The following is a 23,093-nucleotide window of genomic DNA, read 5'->3' on the forward strand; positions in this document are numbered from 1 at the left end:
CAGTGTTAAAGATGTGACTAATACAGAGTAAAGAAGGACTATCACTTCCTTACTCCTAAAAATTATGTCCTACTTCAAACCAAAATGCCATTAGCTTTTATGGGTGTCATACCACACAGCTACCATATATTGAATTTACAACCCATGAAAATTCGCATATCTTTTTCATATAATCTATCTACCATGCTTTTACTTTCCCACACTCATATAGTTGAATTACCTAATTAGTGATTAATAAATGCTTGTTGGATATATTAACCATTTCTAGGTGTAATCACAGTTCTGATTTTTAAATAATTCATAATTCATAGTCACAGAATACTGGCATTAGAAATTGTATTTTTAAATTTTTGTTTCAGGGAGAATTTTGGGGTCATTGAAAGTGTCATACAATTTCTCAGATAGAACGCAGCATCTCTTCCTCCCATTCAATTCTATACTCAATTTGTTATCCATCTGGAATGTTGGTCTAAAATATGAGCTATTAAACCTTTACCAAGACATTTGCCTTAAGAGCTCTTGCGTGCTACCCAAAGCTAGAAAGGTAATTTTAGCTGCTTTATCTGTGAGACAATAGGACTGGACTACATAGTTTTAGGTCTTTTGTGGTTTTACAATTCTAGATCCAGATTCAGATGTTGGTGAGAAAGTATATTCTCTATAGACATATAGAATATGTATTTCCTTGACAATCCACTTGGACTGTGACTGTAAAAACTATTACAAGTCCACAAACAAATTTCTAACTTTTGAAATAGTGGGGAAAGGATATAAACTTCAGAAAAGCATTTGGGTAATAAATTGAGATATTTTATCTTTACTTGATCTATTTATGATCATCTCTTTTATTATATTCAGAGTCTCACAGAGTTAGAGGAAACCTTTTAGGTGCGCCATTTCTCTCTCTCTCTCTCTCTCTCTCTCTCTCTCTCTCTCTCTCTCTCTCTTTCTCTCTCTCTCTCTCTCTCTCTCATTTTACTAATGAGTAAGATGAGATCCTACTGAAATACCATGCCCAAAGTCCCATATTAAGTGTCAGACCTAAGACTTGAACCCAGGGCTTTTACTCCAAATCCATAACTTGAAGTAAAACTTTGTGAGGCTGCAGAAGGGAAGTTTTATATCAGATGAAAGTAAAAACTCTCTTGAGTGGTGTCAATCAGACTAATGTATCTGGCTATGGGGCTGGTTGGGAAAAAGGATGAAAATGTGGATAAGGATTTGAAACTTTTTTAAAAGCAGGGTAGGAACCTTTTTCTGCCAAATACCATTTGGATATTTAAACATCATTCATAGATGATACAAAATCATCAACTTTTAGAAGCCAAACTGTAGGAGGCTACTGTATTTAGCTTTCAGATCATCATTGTCTGCAGTTGCCTTAACAAATGATTTTGGGGGCCTTATACTTCTCATGGGTTGGATGTTCTCTATTCCTGTTTTAAAGTATAATTCAGTTTTTAAAAACTGGAAACCGAAAGAGTTAAAAAATAATTCTGCACTTAAAAACGAATAATATTTTGTAAAAATTAGCATTCTAGGTTATTAGGCATGTAGAATGAAAGGTTTATTACATACAGGTATTAGAGTTTTAAAAAATCAACACTGATATTTTGATGGTAAGAAGGGAAATCCTATTATGCACTTTTGTTGGGAAATGAAAAAAGATGGTCAGATACGCTTTTATGTGTTGACACTAGTATTAGGGCACTTAGGACAAGATTTTTAAGTAGAGTACTGAACAGAGAATATCAGAATGAAAAAAAAAGTGAAAAGGACAAAGAAAAAGATGCAAAGGATAACCTCAAACAGGGTATGAGAACTTTTCAGTTACATCACTCACAGACGATTTATTCTTCTAAACCAAAGATTGCTCCAAACCCACAGAAATTGATTGTAGTACAAATTTTACAATGCTCTTTTGCATTAGAAATATCAAACAAAAAATATCTGATATCCGAGCCAATAAAAACTCAAATTATTTCTTCCTTCCCCAAATAACAGTGATATCTGAAAGGTGATTTTTAACATTTTGTTGGTTCTTATAATAGAACCAGAAATAATTTCTTCAAAATACTTCCCATTATATTTCTGAATATGATTCACTTGAATTGTTATTAACACATTCAATATTCACAGCTTAAGCCCACTAAAAGATTTCCTCTTTCAAATCAATTTGTTCATAGTATTTAGAACTAAATTCTCTAATCTAATCTCCTCATTTTATATAATTGTATAAAGAACTGAGGCCTAGCGAGATAAAGAAACTTGTTCCCCGTCACAAAGATTACTGAGGCCAGAATTGGAACCTCTATTTCCTGATTTCAGAGATGGTACTCTCTAGACCTGAGAAATCCAATAAAGGGATATGGAAACATTAACTCAGCCCGTATTCACCATGAGAAGATTCTAGGATGATTAGGTGAGTGTTTGCCTCAAAATATATTATCTGCTTGGGAGTAGATCTTCCACTTTTGCCAAGAAAACTCAAGGAATCCTAATCTAAAATGTTCAAGATGGGATCATAACTATTTCTATGATAACTCAAAGAAGAGTTAAGGGGAAACAAAAATCAGGTTTCCACCATCATAATGGATAGTGCCAACACAATTCTTATGATACAAAGAGATAATTCACAGGCTACTGTCTATGATAGTAATTTTAACTTCTAGAAAATATTTTCTATATTCAAATCATGGCAACTTAATGAAAAAAGAATTAAATATTTGAAACTGGTTTTGGAATGCATTTGATATTTCTAAGCTGATGGTTAGTTATGTTCACTTAAAGACCTAAAGTTATAAAAGTGAACTCAAAAAATCTTAAAGTGAAATAAATAAAAAAATAAGTGGTATCTCACACTTAAGTCCCATTGATTTTGTTTTGATGTGAGAGAACAGGAAACTGAAAGCTTGACTAATGTATATCAAGACAAAATTACCGAATATTGGCTAAAGACAACAGTGTTTTGCACAGAATAGATGCTTAATACATGTTTGCAGAATCAAGTGAACAATCAATGGATCCAAACAGCTGCCCTTCAAGCCTATATAGAACAAAAACATCACTAAATGTGCTCTGTTTCTAATACGCACAAAAAACATTAATTTTAAAAGGGCATGCAACAATTTTTGCATTTTGGCTGCAATTAGGAAATGAGGATTCTTACATATACAAGGGTATGAGGATTCTTATACACACAAGTGAACTGCAATGTATCTTGAATGCTCAGAAAAGAGCTCCAAGGTAATGACAAGTACTAAAGAATGCCAGTGAAATTTCAGGAGGCTCTAACATGCATGCCAGATTTTTAAACAATTAAAAAACAGAACACTAGTGAAAGATGCTGGTCAATATCTTAGGAGAACTAAGTCTTTAAGTAAGCTTGAGAGCAATTCAATAGGAGAAGCACTAGCAACATTCCTGACTTCTGCCACGGAAGTACTCCCTGGGGGAAGGTAATAAGCTGATGGAAAGCTTAGCCATCAACCAAAGTTCTGAAACACTGGCCTGCTCCTATTTTGCTGATATAGATTGTACCCCTCAAATTCAGTAACAGCTTTCAAAAGAGTTTCCTGGATTAGGTTGAGCCCAAATCAAAAAGCAAACTTAGAGCCCAGGATGAACACTGGCATATACTTTAAAAAGCATCTGCACACTTTTATAACAACAGAAGTTACCTTCATGTCCACTCCACTCTCAAAAGCCCTGGATAATTGTGCATCATTTCACCCTCAACTTTAAAAGCCTCTTACCTAACAAAATGCTGAAATCCTTCTGACACAAGGATTATATCTGGAGAGAGAGAGTTGGGTACTAAAAAAAACCCACTCTTTTCTCCCCTTGAGTTGGTTAGGAGAATACTGGCTTAACCAGTGTACTGTCCCTTATCAACATCTCTTCCTCTGAGAGTGTTTACTGTATCCTATTCTAAAGTACACAAGATCTGGTAAAATAGCTGATTCTCCTTATGCCTTCCACCTCCCTCAGAGAATGTAACCTTTTTCCTGTTTTGACCACTACCTCCTCTTCACTTCTCAAATGTGTATGTCAAATGAGGAGTTCACTTGGAATGTCTAAGTCCAGTTGTGTTAGTGCCACTGGTCATTTGGTTACCACAAAATAAGGTATTTCACGAATACCCTCATTTTCTGTGTAAAATGGTCACTTTTTTCTTATATATTTTAAAGAACAGCCACGTTGGATGTTGTGAAAGATGATCTGTTTTCTTTTCCCTCCCTCTTTAGCACTGATAAGTATCAGAGCATGCTCCGAAGGAGCAGATCACATTATGCACTGCACATAAGTTCATCTATTCTCCCAAATGTATGCACATAGAATGGATTGGTGAGGATCTGAACCACCAGTCAACAACTTTTGAGTGTCCTATTCCTCATTAGCCAATGCATACCAAAGAAGAGTGGCAGAGAAGGGTTATTATTGCAGTTTTCTTTCATTATTGAAGCCCTGGGCTAGTAAAGGCTGCAGCTTCCCAGCTATGGAGTTAAGCTTTGCCAGCTGTGTGTTGCTGCAGTACTAAAGAGACAGCTTTACAGCCCGTCACCTCCTCGGGCAGACAGCCTTCCTGGTCTCGTAGGGTGGGGTCAGCTCCACACTTCAGCAGCAGTTCCACAATGTCTAAGAACTCACAGGCAGAGGCTAAAGAGAAAAAAAGGTTAGTATGATACAAATGGGAAATATAACATCTTAATAGCAGTGATAATCAAAAGGCCATAATATATTACAATGTTTAATATAGCAATGCTAAAAAATTTAACTGTCATAGTATGTCTGAATACTCAGGAATTACAAAAATTCAGTTTGTTTAGTACCTTTAGAGATATATATAAATATCTAGCATATTTCAGAGAATTATAGACACTCAGTTGTAAGGTACCTTAAAAGTCACTTATTCTGACCTATATCCAACAAACAGAAATGAGAAAGCTATTTAATAGTGAAGATGTGGATTCTAACCTAGAGGTTAAGTATATGTAATAACTTACTTCGGGGTCCACTTTATGGCACCCATGCCACAGACTTGCCTATGGTTTCTGTAGAAGTTTTATATTGTTTTCCCTGTGTAAACAGCTCAGATTTGCTAATGAATTTTGATTAATCTGTTTCATATTATTGGCCATCTGGGTCAAAGTAGTATTTCAGGTAGATTCTTTCCATGCAGGGAAAATGAGTAAAGAAGGACCAGGTAGAAATTTCCCAACTGTGCTTTTCAGAAGATGCATTTAGGAGGCTGGAAAAAAAACCAAAACACCAAACTCTTAACAGGCACTAAACTATTAATATTAGTTATTAAATCTTCCACTTTCATTTCTGGTTAGTTTCTATTTATTTATTCTGGATTTTCTTTCTTGGCATATATGATAGGACTTCTATTTTAAATGACATTTCTGTTTTTTCCTTTGCTGGTGCATTATCTCTTTCCTTGACCATTCAGTGTTCTTCCCAAATATCCTAGAATCTTCAAACTTAGTACTTCTGGTTATACAGCCCAGTGGCTACTTATTGACTTTTAAAGTCACATTTTAGGGAAATCTTCCACCTGCACATATTTCCCGCCTTTCCCAGTAAGTTTTGATGATTCTTCAAATGATAAAGATTGAAGAACAAAATTAGGCTAAGCTCAAAGGTATGTGTGTGTGTCTTGTCTCTCCATTTCACCACAGTAAACTTTTTTTTCTACTTGTGTCTCCTTTTCACCCAAGAAATTTTTACATGATTCCAGTATATAAAAGTAAGTATACAAATCAAATATATACTGTTAATAAATCACAGTTTTGCAACCCCCACATTCAATTATGAGACCCCATATGAGATTTACAAACCACATTTTAAGAGGCTGGGATCTAGATACTGCCCTCAAAAAATTCTCACTGTAATGAGGAAGACAACATGCAAAAAGCTATAGAAATACAAGGTATATGCAGAGTAAATGCAAGAAAATGTATTATGGGAACTGTGATGTGATCTTTACATACCTATGTTTGTATGGAATTTGAACTTCTAAATATAAGATTTAAGATCAAATCGAACTGTTAAATCTAATCTCCTCTATATTAAATATTTAAATATAAAATTTAAAGTATGATAAATAATAGTTTGTCTTCAGAGAGAGTATAATTATAGAGAATGCCTACTATTTTTATTTATTGACTTACTATTTTTATGCCTACTATATATATTCCTCTAAAGTAATACTAATACTACCTTTATTAAAAATGCTACTTGTGTTTATAGAAAGAGAAAATTGGCAATGCAGGAAAAAGCAATAAATTGTTAAGATCAGATAAAGGAAAGAGAAGTCAAGATTCTTCAGCCTAGTACTTTGACAAGATGAAGAACCCACATATGGGAATAATCTACTAAAAGATGGTAAAGTGGTAAGAGAAGGAAGCATTCGAAAGGTAATTCCTAGAATCTTTTGGCACAGAATCATCCAATTGATCTCTACTGTATATTGCTTTCCACTGTTACATAATTCTTCATTAGTTTCTGCCTTATTTTTCTCAAGAGCCATAAGATCCTTGAGGACAGAGGTCACGTCTTATGCCTTATTGTATCCTCCACAACATTTAGCCATAGTATTGGACATTTAACAGGTGATCATTAAATACTGATTGAGTAATATCTGCGTCTTCTGTTAAACATAAGTACAAACTATTTTTAGATGTGATGTGATTTGAATTCCCTACTTTCAAAAAAAAGATACAAAAAAAGGTAAGATGAAGAAGGGAGAAGTATGCTTAGAGGGAAAATGGGCTGAATTTTGTATGAAATTAATGAGGAAATGTGTTGATGCTCACACTGTGCTGGGAAATCCAAAAATGGTCATCAGCCCATCTCGGAAAAGCTTGAAAAAGTCTCTAGGGATTAGAATAGCTGCTGAATTTATGGTACCCTGGGAACCTCTATTTGTCAAGTGCCAGAGAGGCAGCCCTGACACTGGCACAGGTGAAGATGAATTTTCATTCAGCACAGTTCGCCTTCTGACTCCATTAATCCTCAGGGTTTTGATGATGAATCTCTTTCTTTCTTTTTAAAAATTTTTTATTTATTTTCACTCCAATGTCTCCTCCCACTGCCCTGCAACAGCATGGAAAGAGCGGAACAGATGGTGCTTTACAGGGAAAATAGAGAGCCCATGAGGATACAAAGCCAGCCCACTCTGAAATCACATGACTACATGTGCAAGGAAAAGCCTTGATTTCCTCTGGGAGTCATAGAAGCAATGATGTTAGTATTCCCGGTGGAGAAAGGGGAGGGGGGAAAGACTAACAGGCCATTTATGACGAAGACCACATTCATACTGATCAACTCTTCAACAAGGACCATATTTAATCATAAAATAACAGAAGCACCAATCCCTGAAGGTCAGTGAATACTAAAGTACAATGGAGGCAAACAGGTACTGTTTGTAAAATGTTGCTACCCAATGTTCATGTGGTATGAACTGGTAAGGATATGTGATAGTAAAATACTGGCCCCTATTTAACCCTCCGTTTGGCTCTGACCCCAGCTTTAATCGGAAGGGGCCAGTATTTACAACCCATCTAAGGATGGAGTTTGACACCTGCTGTAATCACAAAAACTGTCAGCACAAGGACAGCTGTCAAGCCAAACTGTAATTAAAAAAAAAAAAAAAGAATGGATAGGTCCCAAGGAAATCCCCAACATCTCACTTTTCTCACTCACTGGACTGAACCATATTTATGGTTATAATGAAGTTCCTAAAATATTTAGGTATAGTGAAATAAAATTAAATCAAACCAGTAAATATATATTGAATAACTAAAAAAGGGTCTGGGTTAGGTGTAGAAAAGATTGATGTTAACCCAATAAATTTAGGGGTATTTTGTTTTAGTTTAACTTGATGGAAAAACGAACTGCTCTTATGAGGCATTCTTTTAAATGAGTTCTTTCACCTTTTTAAAAGTTCATTTTAACTTTAAATGTTTGCTATGTTACAAACCATTCAACAAATTAAATTGTTTTAAGTGTCTACTTAATTATTAGTGTTATCACATTTGATTTCTTTATACTGCTTAATAAAACTACTTTGAAAGATAAAGACAGAGGCTGTTATCTATCAATGAATCACTGGGGTATAAGATTCCTGAAATAATAGAATTTTTTACTATGATAACATATTCATTCCACAGGAAATAGAATGCAAATGAATGCCCAAGCAAGAAGACACAAGTACCATATACACAGCCATACACAATATCAATACTCTTGAAAAATAATCATTACCTGACCAAGATGATCAATGAGTAAAAATGAATTTGAGTTTGCATTTAATTTTACTATTGTACCTATGCACTATATATAGGGAGAGTGTAATATCTAAAATTAGTGGGATGGTGAGTTTTTTTGTATTACTTATAAGATTAACTATCATGGGGATTATCTATGGCAAATATTTAATCCTGAGCTCACTTCCCCTTACAAACCAGCAGGTTCCAGAGTTGCTTTTCCTCACTGTCCAGCTGGTATATGCCCAGGGAATTCAAACTAATTTTAATATCCATCCAAACAAAATATAATTAAGAAGACCATTCATATGTGTAAAAATTGTATACCACATTTCTAAAGTCCAACAGAAATGACATTTGAATAATCCATTGTTTTGAATTATCACCAGCACTGCTCCCTTCCATTTAATATAGGCTTTTCATATATATATATATATATATACATATATATATATACATATTGGTTAAATTGTAGGTCCCTTTTTTTTTTTTTAATGAGGCAGACTTAATGGAAAAAATACAGCCTATATTCAGATATGCTACCTGATGTCATATTCACTTCTAAAGCATAGTGACTCATTTCTAGAACTGCATGCTATCTTCTCACCAGGCCTCCGAAGTCTAGCCAGGAACGAAGTAAACAGAGAGGGCCCAAGGATGTTCCCACCTGCAATAGTGAGTGTGGGGACCCATGAGAAGTCTGAAAAGGAGCCTCTTCCTCCAGATTTCCCTATGTCTGATAAGGACATCATTCAGAGTGAGTCTTTTTTGACTCCCACCAACATAGCCACTCCTGGGCTAATAGTTGTAATATAGACCATAACAATAGCAATAGTTAGCATTTATAGCACCTCCTAGGTTGGGGAGGGTGCTAAGCACTAGTATAGGTGCTTATTCTTATCCATTTTACAGAGAAGGAACAAGAAGCAAATATAGAAAGTAATTTGCCTAAGGCTATCCAGCCAGAAAGTATAGGAGGCTGGAGGGGAGCCACATACCTGACTCCAACACCAGCACCAGGGTTCCATCTCCTGGGCCATCTAGCTACCTTCATTGGTCTGAATGATTTTAGAAAAACAAACAAAAACCCCTTCTATTTATAGTTTTTATTCCCTCCAATTCATTCTCCATTCAGCTACCAAAAGTATTTTCAAGTGTGTATTACTGTTCAATAAACTACAGTAGCTCTTATCTACAGGATCAAATACAAATTCCCGTTTTACTCTAAAAGTTCTTTAAAACTTGGCCTTTACCTTTCTCATGTGCTTATTTCTGACTTCCTTCTGCCCACTCTAAGGAATCCAGTGACTATCATTCTTGCTGTTCTTCAAGAGTTACTTCAATCTCACCTTAAGTAACTTTTCTTCTGAGATTACCTTCAACATCTATTCCATAGTTATCTTGCTCTTCCTTATTTACATGTTGTTTTCCCCACTAAAATGGAAAAACCTAGAGGGAAGGGACTATTTTTCTTTTTTTTTATATGCCCAGAGCTTAACACACTGTCTAATATGTAATTAAGTGTTTAAAAATGCTTGTTAGGTGACAGCACAACTATCAAAAATCATATTCCTAAGAGAAGTATGACCGATCATCATGGTACTCCCCCACTCAAAATTTTTCTATTAACCATAAGATAAAATGCAAAGTCCTGAGGCCTGGTATTTAAAGGCATTCAAAATATGGTTCACATTTATCTTTTCTGCTTTATTTCAAATCATTATCCTTTACATATCTTATATTCCAGCTAAACTGAGCCATAAACTTGTTCTTGAACTTGATGTCAATTTCTGCTCTCACTCATTGCACATAATGTCCTCTATGCCTAGAATATGCTCTCCCTATCATCCTTTCTCTCTGCCCTCCTCCTTCTCTCTTTCTTTTCTCCCCCCACCCCCAATCTCTCTCTCTCTCTCCTCTTTTTCCTTCTCTGTCTCCCTTTGGGTTTATCTGTGCTCAAAGATCAGCTCAAGTGCCAGTGCATAAGTGCATTCTCAGTGAATTGAATCCCTTTCTATTTCCTCAAATTATTTTGTATTCTCCTCTCTGCATATCCAGTAGAATACCATCTCTTTGAAACTAAGGGCTATTTCATTTTTGTCTATATGCCCTCAAGGTCTGGGGTACAGAAAGTGTTTAACTAAAGTTTTTTTTTTTTCCTTCAAGAATTTGTATTCCTGGCATCTAGTAGAGAAGTCATTTAAGAAACATTTGAGGTGCTCAAAAAAATCTGAATTGGCAGGGTTCTTCTTTCCTCCAGAAGTGTTTTCTTATAGTCTCTAGATGAAAACCAGATATGGCTTCTCAATATCAGGTAGTAAGCAAAAGCATCCACGCCCTCTGGCAAATCAAACTCTTTAATGATAAAATATGTAAAACTGAATTTAGGATCTGGAGGTATTATTCAATTCAAAGAAAAATTTCTCTCCTCCTTTTTGATTCTCTGGATCCATTTGATCTGTCTTATTATCCTGAAACACTTGGTGAATATTAACCCTAAAAACTAGTGGTGCTCCTCTATTCCAGCAATAACTTGGACAGTTATTGTACTCTCTCGGAAGGTACTCTTTTCTTCCCAGGTCTATGTTTAGCCTGTGATTTTTCTCCTTTTCAATATCTCTGCTGGTCAGTAGGGCTCCATGTAGGAGTGAAAGGCTATCCTACAAGTTAGAGGTTCTCAGAATCCTCTTGAGGCTTTGCTGGCTGGCTCTAGGGTTAGATATTGCCAGACAGAATATAAAATGTCTGAGCTTTAGAGAAGGGATATAAATGACAGAATGAAATCCAACACAATAGGAAAAAAGAATGTGATGGGAAGGATATATGTGTTTTCTAAACTATGAGTTTCAGTGAAATATTGTGGTTTGGCTATCTTAAAAACTAGCTGTCATTTGGAATTTTTATCCTTAATAGTGACAGAAGGAAGTCAATGCTAGTACTTTCTCTTGGAGATTTTTCACCTGTTTATCTAATTTTTACATTTTTTTGCATGCTGTCTTGCCTATTAGATTGTTAGTTCTTTGAGGACAGGGACCATTTTGTCTTTATTTGTATCCCCAGTCCCTGGTACACAGTAGGAACTTAACACATGTTTCTGACTTGGGATTAATGTAGTGGCCATTTTGTGAACACTCAGAAGTCAGGTTAGACAAGAGCCAGGAATAGGGGATCTTCAGGAATCGCTCAGCAGAAATGTCCTACCACATTTCCGTGTGGGCCCTCCCTCACTGTGCCATCTAGCTGCTCCATAGCTGTCACCAGGGGGAGGACCAGCCCCGCTGAATTCAGAAGAGGGATCACTAAGGCTTTGCTCTGCTGGCTTGATGCAATCAAGGATCTTACAATAGTGAAACACACTTTAATCCGCCCATTCTGGCTTATCTCTCAGAAGTCTGAGGAGCATTTGGACATTCAAATTTTTTTTTTTTTAATGTCTTACATTGGCTGAGATATACAAACAGGATGAAGGAAGGAAGAGTACTTGGTGGCAAATGAAAGGCAAGACAGGATTGGCCCGCTTCTCCCAGCATCCTAGTTCAGAGGTGTCATGCATCCTTCCTTGTCACACCAAAATGAACTCTCCTAATGGAGAACTAAAATATAAAAACTACAGGAAGATCTTTTCCACGTGCTCTCAAACTATAAAGGTGAAGGATGACTTTAGGATTTCCCACTCCTAAGCTTTGCTGAAATACCTAGGGACCCTTGATTTCATTCCTGCTATATATTTATGAAGAATCCAGAGGCTCAGGATTTATTGGGAACTCTGCTTGTAAGAACAACATTATTCTACTCTATTTACACATTTTCTAAGCTCTACAATTTAGGTACAAGAACTGGACACACTCAGTTATTTTGCCATGGTTAAGTACTGGATTTCCCGTACTCTACTCTAATAAAGATATACACTTTGGGCCAAAATCTTCTCTCTAGTATCTTCTGGGATTTTGGAGTTCTTCTGCTAAATATAATTCTAGTGATTATTTTAAACTATTTTAGACTGAAATATTCTTATTACTTTTCAATGAAGTATGCAAATTGTTGGTTACAACTTACCACTATATAAACAGAGAAAAAAAATCCAATGCACATTTATTAAGCACCTAATATATATCTTTGGGTTTTTTGTTTTTGTTTTTTGGCAAGTCAACTGGTGTTAAATGACTTGCCCAAGGTCACACAGCTGGTGCCAAGAACTCAGTTCCTTCTAACTCCAAGGCCAGTGCTCTATCCTCTGTGTCACCTAGCTTCACTTGAGAAAAAAAATTCTTGCCAACTTGGGGAGTTTAAAATAATGTATGTAAAATCCCCTGAAGATAAAAATATTATGTTAGCATTATTATATGACTGTTATTAATTTATCTTCGGTATTTTGTCAGAATTTTTAAAAGTGGGTCCAATTAAATAAGAGAGATGATCACTATTGCCATCTTAAATCAGTTATTTGTTTTAGTTTTAAAAGGCATGAAATCTAAAAAATCCAAGTTATATTTAATCATGTAATTAAAATACAGAAAAATGAAGTAATTTAAAGAAATCTACAGTCATGTTTATTTGCTTCAAAGAAACGCCTAAAATTTCAATGACATCAATAAACTAAAATCATGGTAACTGATTAAATATGAATTAGACTGAAGAAGAAAGGCAGGTAGAAGTTCAGCTCTGGAATCGGAAGACCTGGGTTCACCAGCCTCTAGAATTTACTAACTATGTAAAAGTTTGGGATAAGTCAATGAATCTGTCAGTTCTCTAGGCAAATCTCTAAAACGAAAATTTTTTGATATTCACTAGTGAAGGACTTTCCATATTTTTAATATTTGCAGGGATGAAGCCACAAGTATGGATTCCCTCCTTTACCTTACATTCCCTAAGAAGGTATGAGAAGTTAGCTCTTATTTTTAATTTAAAGTGAAAGAATACCCAAAGTGAAGATGAACATCTTTACTGTCACTTACAACCATGCTTTCCTATATTGGACGTATTCTGTTTTTTCCAACTTCACCCTCTAACATTTGAAAAATGTACCCATTAATGTGATTCCACAAATATATCTTTTCTAGCATAGCTCTAATTCTATAGTCAGAAGAGAGAAGATATAGGGCAGGGCCTGGACCTATAATTTCACTGACCTAGGGAATTCCTAATGGAGATTCTCCTTCTTGGGAACTTGTTATCTTGCAAAGTTATCTAGAACACTTAGGACTGAGCAATTTGATTATAATATCATGGCTAGTACACACAAGTGATAGTTCTTGGACCCAGAGCCTCCTGCCTCCCAGCTCTCCAGTCAATGTGCTGAGCTGTCTCTGAAGACATAGAAGAGAATCAATTATAATTCCACAATATTATCAATAGCTTACCGTAATGCAGGGCTGTCTGGCCTTCATTATCCTACAAACAAAGGAAATGACACAGTTTAGAACAAGGAATCTGTTGTTCATTCTGCCTTGAAACTCCATGATACCATTGGGGTTTTCTCAGCAGAAATTCTGGCAGAGTTGGCCTCTGATTCTCCAGCTCATTTTACAGATAAAGAAACTGAGGCAAAAAGGGTGATGTGACCTGCCTGAGGCCATATAGCCAATAAGTATCTGAGGTAGGATTTGAACTCAGAAAGGCAAGTAAAATATATATTTTTAAACTCTTATAGCAAGTCCAGTAATGGGAAAACAACATTTCAGTCAAGTCTTTTCCTCCTCTATTGTTGTTTGGTTAAGATGGTATGCAAAGCCTTGCTTAAAACATGTCCCAGAGCTTTAGAATAGCAGGGAAAGGAGAAGTTCTACCTTGTATACTGATATGCTGACGTGCTCACAGATCAAAATAAAATAAGATGGGAGCAGGAAACATTCACTGTATTGATAAGATGGCAAAATGCTGAAGAGGCAGACTGTCAGATAAATAACTTCAAATACTTTCATAGCATGTGCTGATTGTTATACAGACCTCCAAGTCCCTATTTCCATTTCCATCCTAGCCCTTGTATTTGGTAGTTCCTGAGAAATGTTGATTCGTGATCCAACATGACCTGTAATCTATGTTTGCATTTTAGATTGTACCCCCTTTTCCCCAAGAGGAATTTTGCCTTCAGATCCAATTATATCTCTAACCATGAAAAATCCAACTTCTTGTGGAAAGAAAGGCTAACAAATGGGCTTTTTTTTTCTACTTTTTTTCCTTTCTATTTTAAGCTGTTAGTCAATGACTCATATTTGAGTAAGAAACTACAAAGACCAAGTGTGTATGTTTCAAGATTCACAACCATCTATTACCACTACGAAAAAAGATAAGATTTTTTGGCTAGGGAGTAATATTTTTTAAAAAAGATGGACTTCTGATTCAGGGAGAAAATTTAGGATCATTAAAAACACTGAAAGGAAGTTATGATCCTGTAAGTCTGAACCTTTAGATTAAATAGAAGCCAATATGTATTGCAACTATGAAACTCTGGGAAAGTCACAAGATCACAGAATTTTAGAACTGGAAAAATCTCAGCAGTCATCAACTCACACTCTGAAAGGTTTCCTCATTAACCCAAGAAATGGTATCTAGTTTCTATTAAAAGCCAAACAAAGAGGGGGGAGATTCACTAATACTTTGGACAGTTCCATTTCCTGCCCTTTCTGACAAAGTTTCAATTTTTATTAAACAACCAAAGGAATATTTTATGTGTGAGGAAAAGCAGTAACAAAATTTATATGGAAGAACAAAAGTCAAGAATCTTAAAGTTAATGATGAAAAAAAAAAATTGAGAAGGAAGTGGGGAGTATCTACTAGTCTACCAGTTCTCATGTACTTACTACAAAGAAGCAAAACATTAAAACAATTTGGAAAGGCCTAAAGAGGTTGATCAGTGGAACAGATTAGGTATATAACTTAGAAAGAAACATAGTAGTAGTCAGAGACCAATTTGGGAAAGGACATATTATTTGCCAAAAACTGCTAGGAAAATTGGACAGTTGTCTGCAGAAGTTGAATTTAGACCAATATCTTGTATCATTTGTTAACAACAACAACAACAACAACAACAACAACAACAACAACAACAACAACAACTGCAACAACAACAACAACAACCTACATTCCTAAAACCTACATTTAGTCTTGCAAATCATTTTATAAATAACTACCTCATTTTATCCTGACAACAACTTGGAAAGGTGGGTGCTGTTATAACCTTCATGTTTACAGAAAACAAACTGAAGCAAACAGGGTTAAGTGATCTGCCCAGGGTCATACAACTAATTCAAGTGTCTGAAGTTGAATTTGAACTAAGGTCTTCCTGATTGTAAATCTAGGGTACTATATCCACTGTGCCACCTATCTAGTTTTTACTAAAATAAGATACATATGGATACATAAAACCTAGATATAAAAATGTCATGTAAAGAAATTAGGAGTAAGGGATACATTACTTTTTGGATCTATTCATAGTGGAGGAGTTCATGAAGAAACATGAGATAGGATTACCCAAGATTAAATTTAAAATTTTAATTATATAAAATGTAAGTGGTTGTTCAAACAAATCTTAAAATGAGAAGGTAAACAGGAAAAAAATCTTTGCAGTAAGGTTCTCTGATGAAAATTCACATCCAAGATATATAAAGAACTGATTCATGACTATAAAACTATGCCATATCAAAGATACATAAAGAACTGATTCATAACTATGAAACTATGAGCCATTCCACAACAGATAAATTGTCAATGGATATGAACAGATACTTTTCAAAGGAAAAATCCAAACTACCATAAAAACACGTAAAAAATAATCCAAATCATCAATAATAAGAGAAATGCAAATTAAAGCAACTTACAAAGTTCTACCTCACATCCATCAGACTAACAAAAATCTCAAAAAAGAAAAATACCAAATGCTGAAAGGGCTGCAGGAAAATAAGTACACACTAGTGAATGCTGGTGGGAATGTATCCTGGCATAATCACTCTGGAAAGCAATCTGGAACAATGTCCCAAAACTTACTAAAACTGTATCTATACCTTTTGACCTCTTATAAGCTTTTATGCCAGAGATCAAAGGAAGAGGAAGAGACCTCTTTGTATAGAAATATTTACTATAGCTATTTTCATATTAGCTCTAAATTGGAAACCAAGGGGCTGTCATCCTTTTCGGGAATGGCTAAGCAAATTATGGTATCTGACTGTGATTGAATACTATCATGCCATAAGAAATGGGATTCCAAGTTATTGTTCTATAAGAAATGATGAGCAAGCTGATTTCAGAAAAGCTTGGAAAGACATATATGAACTCATGCTGAGTGAATTGAGCAAAACCAGGAGAATATTATATACAGTTAACAGCAAGATTATGTGATGGTTAATATGATAAGACATCTCTTCTCAGCAGTATTATCCAAGACAATTCCAAGAGAATTGAGATAGAAAATGCCATCTACAGAGAAAACTATGTAGACTGAATGTGGATTGAAACATAGTATTTTTACTTTTTGTTTTTTTGTTTGCTTCTTCTTTTTTGTGGTTTTTGCTAGTATTCTAATTCTTTTTTTTTTTTTTAAACAATTTGAGTAATATGGAAATAGGTTTAAAATGATTGTATATATATAACCAATATCAGATTGCTTGCTGTCTTGGGGAGAGGGAAGTTAAGGGAGGGATTTTGAATTCAAAATCTTTTTTTTTTTTAAATTTTTTTTCACAGTATATATGCATGAGTAATTTTTAAAAATAATATTATCCCTTGTATTCATTTTTCCAAATTATCCCCTCCCTCCCTCTACTCCCTCCCCTTGATGACAGGCAATCCCATACATTTTACATGTGTTACAGTATAACCTAGATACAATATATGTGTGTAAATCCAATTTTCTTGTTGCACGTTAAGTATTAGCTTCCGAAGGTATAAGTAATCTGGGTAGATAGACAGTAGTGCTAACAATTTACATTCACTTCTCTGGGTGTAGCTGTTTCTGTCCATCACTTGATCAACTGGAAGTGAGTTGGATCTTCTCTATGTTGAAGATATCCACTTCCATCAGAATACATCCTCATACAGTATTGTTGTTGAAGTGCATAGTGATCTTCTGGTTCTGCTCATTTCACTCAGCATCAGTCGATGTAAGTCTCTCCAGGCCTCTCTGTATTCTTCCTGCTGGTCATTTCTTACAGAGCAATAATATTCTATAACCTTCATATACCATAATTTACCCAACCATTCTCCAATTGATGGACATCCATTCATCTTCCAGTTTCTGGCCACTATGAAAAGAGCTGCCACAAACATTTTGGCACATACAGGTCCCTTTCCCCTCCTCAGTATTTCTTTGTGATATAAGCCCAGTAGTAGTATGGCTGGGTCAAAGGGTATGCACAGTTTGATAACTTTTTGGGCATAGTTCCAAACTGCTCTCCAGAATGGCTGGATTCTTTCACAATTCCACTAGCAATGTATTAGTGTCCCAGTTTTCCCACATCCCCTCCAACATTCATCATTATTTATTCCTGTCATCTTAGCCAATCTGACAGGTGTATAGTAGTATCAGTAGTGATTTGGAACACTTTCATATGAGTGGATATAGTTTCAATTTCATCATCTGAGAATTGTCTGTTGAACTCAAAATCTTTTTTTTTTTTTAAGAATTTTTTCCCACAGTATATCTGCATGAGTAATTTTTAAAATAATATTATCCCTTGTATTCATTTTTCCAAATTATCCCCCTCTCCCTGCACTCCTTCCCCCCGATGACAGGCAATCTCATACATTTTACATATGTTACAATATAACCTAGATACAATATATGTGTGTAAATACCATTTTCTTGTTGCACATTAAGTATTAGATTCCGAAGGTATAAATAACCTGGGTAGATAGACAGTAGTTCTAACAATTTACATTCACTTCCCAGTGTTCCTTCTCTGGGTGTAGTTATTTCTGTCCATCATTGATCAACTGGAAGTATGAACTCAAAATCTTATAAAAATGAACACTGAAACGTATCTTGACATGTAATTGGAAAAAAATAAAATACTACTGAAATTTTAAGAAATGAGATTCTGATAAATCTGGAAAAACTTGTATGAAATGATGCATAGTCAAGTCAGAAGAGGTAGAACAATGTATAACTTGACAATAATTATACAGGAAAACAACTTTAAAAGACTTTAGAATTCCTCATTAGAAAGATAAACTACGAGTTTAAAGGACTAAAGATGAAATGCTTCAGTCACCTCTTGCTAGAAAGTTGATGAATTTAAGGGGGTCAGTGAGGAAAGAGGGAGGATGAGAAGGGGGAGACCCTTTCAGGTGTAACCAGCATGAGAATTGGTTTTGCTGGACTATATATGTTCATGATTAGAGATTTGTCTGTACATGTCTGTCCATCTTTGTTCAATTGGGAGGCTACTGGAGGGATAGATTACAAATGCAAGTAAAAATAAACTTCCAAAAATTTAAAAGTTTCTTTACAACTTCTACTATCCTTCCTGATTTCACCTTCTTGGGACAAATAAAATCCCCTTCCACTTGACAATCCTTTAAACACTTGAACAGAATTAGCAGACTCTCTTTAGTCACTTCCCTTCAGTATCTTTTCCACTTTCTTTTCTTCAGCAGAAAATTAAAGATCCTTTGATTCCTTTAAAAGATATTAGTTAAGCCCCAAGGTCTGTCACCATTTTGACTGCCTTCTGGGCACTCTCTAGCTTAGCAATGTGCTTCCTAAACACTACCCCACAGAACTGAACACAGTATTTCAAAAAGTGGTCTGGCCAAGTCTTCCACCAATGCAGCTAAAGATCACACTTAGTTTTTTGGCTGTCATATCACAGTGAATGAATGAATGAAAAAGCATTAAATGATTACTAAATGACAAGCATGGTACTAAATGTTGAGGATATAAAAGGAAAAACAAGATAGTTTTTGCTCTATAGGTATAATCATTCTAAGGAGAAACATATAGTGGGTTTCAGGTGCAATCACATGGAAAGGCTTTCCTCAGTAACTATGAGTCCATCAGATGCAGTGTTCAACGACTAATATTAAGTTTGTATGCATAATAAGCACTAGATCTCCTAAGTTTGTTTTTTCTAGAATTAATTATTGCTGTGTAAGCATGTCACCTCCATTCTGTGCTTGTGAAGCTTTTTCATCCAAGCATAAAACTTGACCTTTATCCTATTTTAATCTTTCACATCCTCATCATTCATCACCTCTTGAACTTTTGCAATAGCCTCATTTCTTTCCATCACAATTCTCTCTTCTAAAGTATAGGTTTGATTATAATTCGTTTATTTGGCAATTAAAGCCTTTTATAACCTGACTCTCATGTATCTTCCCAGTCTTATTCCACTTCACACACACTTTTTAGTCCAACAAAACTGTACTTCTTACATATGACACTCCATCTTCCTTCTACATGAATTTGCACAGACTATCTCATCTTGTCTCCTCACTCCTCTCTCTTAGAATCTCTAGTTTCCTTTCAAAATCAGTTTATATTACCTCCTACATGAGTCTTTTTCCTCATCTTTCAGCTGTTGGTGCCTCACTACCACCATTATCTATATTTGCATATATTTTGTAAATACTTATATTTATATTGTCTCCCAGAGAAAATGTAAGCTCCTTAATGGAGGAACAGTTTCATTTTTCTCTTTATATTCCAAATACTAGCACTATACTTGGCACACAGTAGGTACTTAATCAATACTAAGTAATAGATTGATCCTATTATAGCTAGCTTAGCATTCTAGACTGTCAAAATCTATTTGGATCTTGACTGTGTCAGCCAATGTTTTAGTTACCTCTCCCAGCTTTGGGGAATCTTCAAATTTCATAAGCATACCATCTAACCTTTTATTTAAGGGATTAATAATAATTCTACACAGCACAGATCCCTGGGGTCTATTGGAAACTTCCTGCCATGATGATACTGAACTATAATGACTCTTCTTTTGAATCTGGCTATTCAACCAATTCCAAATCAATCTAAATGTATTAGTCTTGTCCATGTCTCTTTACTTTTTCCATAAGAATATATTAAATGTTTTGCTAAAATCTAGTCTAGGTAAACAATATTTGTAGTAATCCCCCACTTATTAGGGGACTTTTCTAAATGATATTTCTTTTTAAGTTTGAAAAGTCACTTTTGAGAGTTGTTCAATTAATTTAAACTCATGTATTACTCAGCATATATGCATATTGAGACAGTTTATTTTGGTGTATTAGTTATTTCACAACAAATATGTAAACAAAATCATTTAATTTAAATCCTTATAATATTTTTAGTAGTTTTTACATTAAAAGAAAGTGAGGCATGTTATCCAAGGAGTAAAAACCAATATTTATTTTTTAAGTAAAATAATTTAAATTTTTTTCTCAATTATATGTAAACAAAGATTTTTAAAAACATTTAAAAAAATGAATTCCAAATTCTCTCTCTCTCCCTTCCTCCTTTCCTTGAGAAAGGAAGCAATTTGATACAAATTATATAAAATGATGGATTCTTCAAGCCACTCTCCAACTGAAAAATGGTCTAAGGATATGAACAGACAATTTTCAGATGATGAAATTAAAACTATTTCCACTCATATGAAAGAATGTTCCAAATCACTACTGATCAGAGAAATGCAAATTAAGACAACTCTGAGATACCACTACACACCTGTCAGATTGGCTAAGATGACAGGAACAAATAATGATGAATGTTGGAGGGGATGTGGGAAAACTGGGACACTGATACATTATTGGTGGAGTTGTGAAAGAATCCAGCCATTCTGGAGAGCAATCTGGAACTATGCCCCAAAAGTTATCAAACTGTGCATACCCTTTGATCCAGCAGTGCTACTACTGGGCTTACATCCCAAAGAAATACTAAAGAAGGGAAAGGGACCTGTATGTGCCAAAATGTTTGTGGCAGCCCTTTTCATAGTGGCTAGAAACTGGAAGATGAATGGATGCCCATCAATTGGAGAATGGTTGGGTAAATTATGGTATATGAAGATTATGGAATATTATTGTTCTGTAAGAAATGACCAGCAGGAGGAATACAGAGAGGCTTGAAGAGACTTACATCAACTGATACTGAGTGAAACAAGCAGAACCAGGGGATCATTATACACTTCAACAATGATACTGTATGAGGATGTATTCTGATGGAAGTGGCTATCTTCAACACAGAGAAGAGCTAATCCAATTCCAATTTATCAATGATGGACAGAATCAGCTACACCCAGAAAAGGAACACTGGGAAATGAGTGTAAACTGTGAGCATTTTTGTTTGTTTTGTTTTTCTTTCCAGATTATTTTTACCATCCGAATACAATCCTTCCTTTGCAACAACAACAAAATTCGGTTCTGCACATATATATTGTACCAAGTATATACTATAAGATATTTAATATGTATGGGAATGCCTGCCATCTAGGGGAGGGGATGGAGGGAAGGAGGGGAAAAATTCGGAACAGAAGTGAGTACAAGGGATAATGTTGTAAAAAAAAAAAATTACCTATGCATATGTACTGTCAAAGAAAATGTTATAATTATAAAATTAAAATGATGGATTCTTAATGAAGCCCTCCTATTTATAACTAGGGCTTGTTTTTATAGATGTTCACCAAATAACCTTTTAAAGACGAATTCTAGGATTTTTGCAGGAATCTAAGTAAGTTCATAAGTTCATTGGTCTATAGCTTACATTGTTTTCTTTGGTGGGGGGAGGGGAGAAACATTTGTTATGCCAGTTTCCTTTAATTGTTCTGCCTCAGTTTCCCTGAATTGTTCTGCCTAAGTCTCCCTGGGGCAACCCCCCTTTCTGGCCATTAGGACAGAGATAATTAGGGCTGGGAGCCCTGGCTACTCTAGTATTTCAAAGAGTCATAAATTGCAGATGGTTAATCTCAAGATAGGTAGACATCTATCTCAGACTCAGTAGCATCTAGTCTCCCAACTTATCAGAATTTATAATGCTTCCTTATCCCCAACCTGTCAGAACTGAATTTATGGTCTGTTCCTGGAAGTTCCCACTCATCAGAGCTCTTACCCCACCCTGCCTTTGTCTCCCTGATTGCTGGAGCCCTATAAGAATCCCTGTTATCTCTAGCTCCTTGCTGGATGCTTTGAGACAAGACTCCAATCCATCAGACTGGGGTCCACATGGATCCTGTTTTGACCCCAGTCCAAGCTCTACACCTGATGCTGCTAATAAATTATTAAAAACTCTCTAATCCCTACCTTGCCTCAGTTTCTCCAGCATTACAATTTGTACTTTTGTGGGATCTCTTCCCACTTTTATCATCTTTCTAACAGATATTGCTGACAATGACAAGGACTCTAATCAATTCATCCTGTTTCTACTATCAGGAATGATGTGAATCTTCACTATTGATCTTATCACACACACAAATTTTTATTGTCAGCATGACTAAGGCTTATTCAGTTCATCAAGTCAGATGATAAGGGACACTTTGTTCCCTGAGCAGGGAGCCCTACGAATAACCTTTATGACCAAAGCATTTTCATTATACTATACTAGCATACTTTGTTTTCCTGCTCTCCCACCATGCAGTTGTTGGTGTAAACATAATGACTATGTGAGTTTGTTTACTCTCCCAAAATCTGGTGCTTCATTAATAGTATTTAATATTCACAAGTATCAATATACCAGTTCTTTTAAACACCTCAAAATGTAGTTGTATCTGGGCTAAATCAGAGGTTTATGAAGAGCAATGAGATGCTCTTTTATTATTTCCTTACTTAGGTATCAAATATCCCTATAATTGATTTTTTTTTTTTTTGTTCCTCTTTTATGAGAAGTGGTCCTGGGACCAAGATGAGTCAATCTAG

General features: G+C 35.3%; 1 protein-coding gene across 1 annotated transcript in view; it reads right to left on the minus strand.

Annotated features, from left to right (window-relative positions):
• Positions 1 to 1,823: 1,823 nt before the first annotated feature.
• The window catches only part of ACBD6 (acyl-CoA binding domain containing 6), a 195,838-nt gene continuing 174,568 nt past the window's right edge, over positions 1,824 to 23,093 (minus strand). The window contains exons 7-8 of the mRNA XM_074308510.1: positions 13,634 to 13,664; positions 1,824 to 4,659 (exon numbers count right to left, since the gene is read on the minus strand). The gene's annotated coding sequence lies outside the window, so the exon portion shown is untranslated. The remainder of the gene's footprint in view (positions 4,660 to 13,633; positions 13,665 to 23,093) is intronic.

This window comes from Sminthopsis crassicaudata, chromosome 4 (assembly GCF_048593235.1).
Source record: "Sminthopsis crassicaudata isolate SCR6 chromosome 4, ASM4859323v1, whole genome shotgun sequence".
In the NCBI taxonomy this organism is placed as follows: domain Eukaryota; kingdom Metazoa; phylum Chordata; class Mammalia; order Dasyuromorphia; family Dasyuridae; genus Sminthopsis; species Sminthopsis crassicaudata.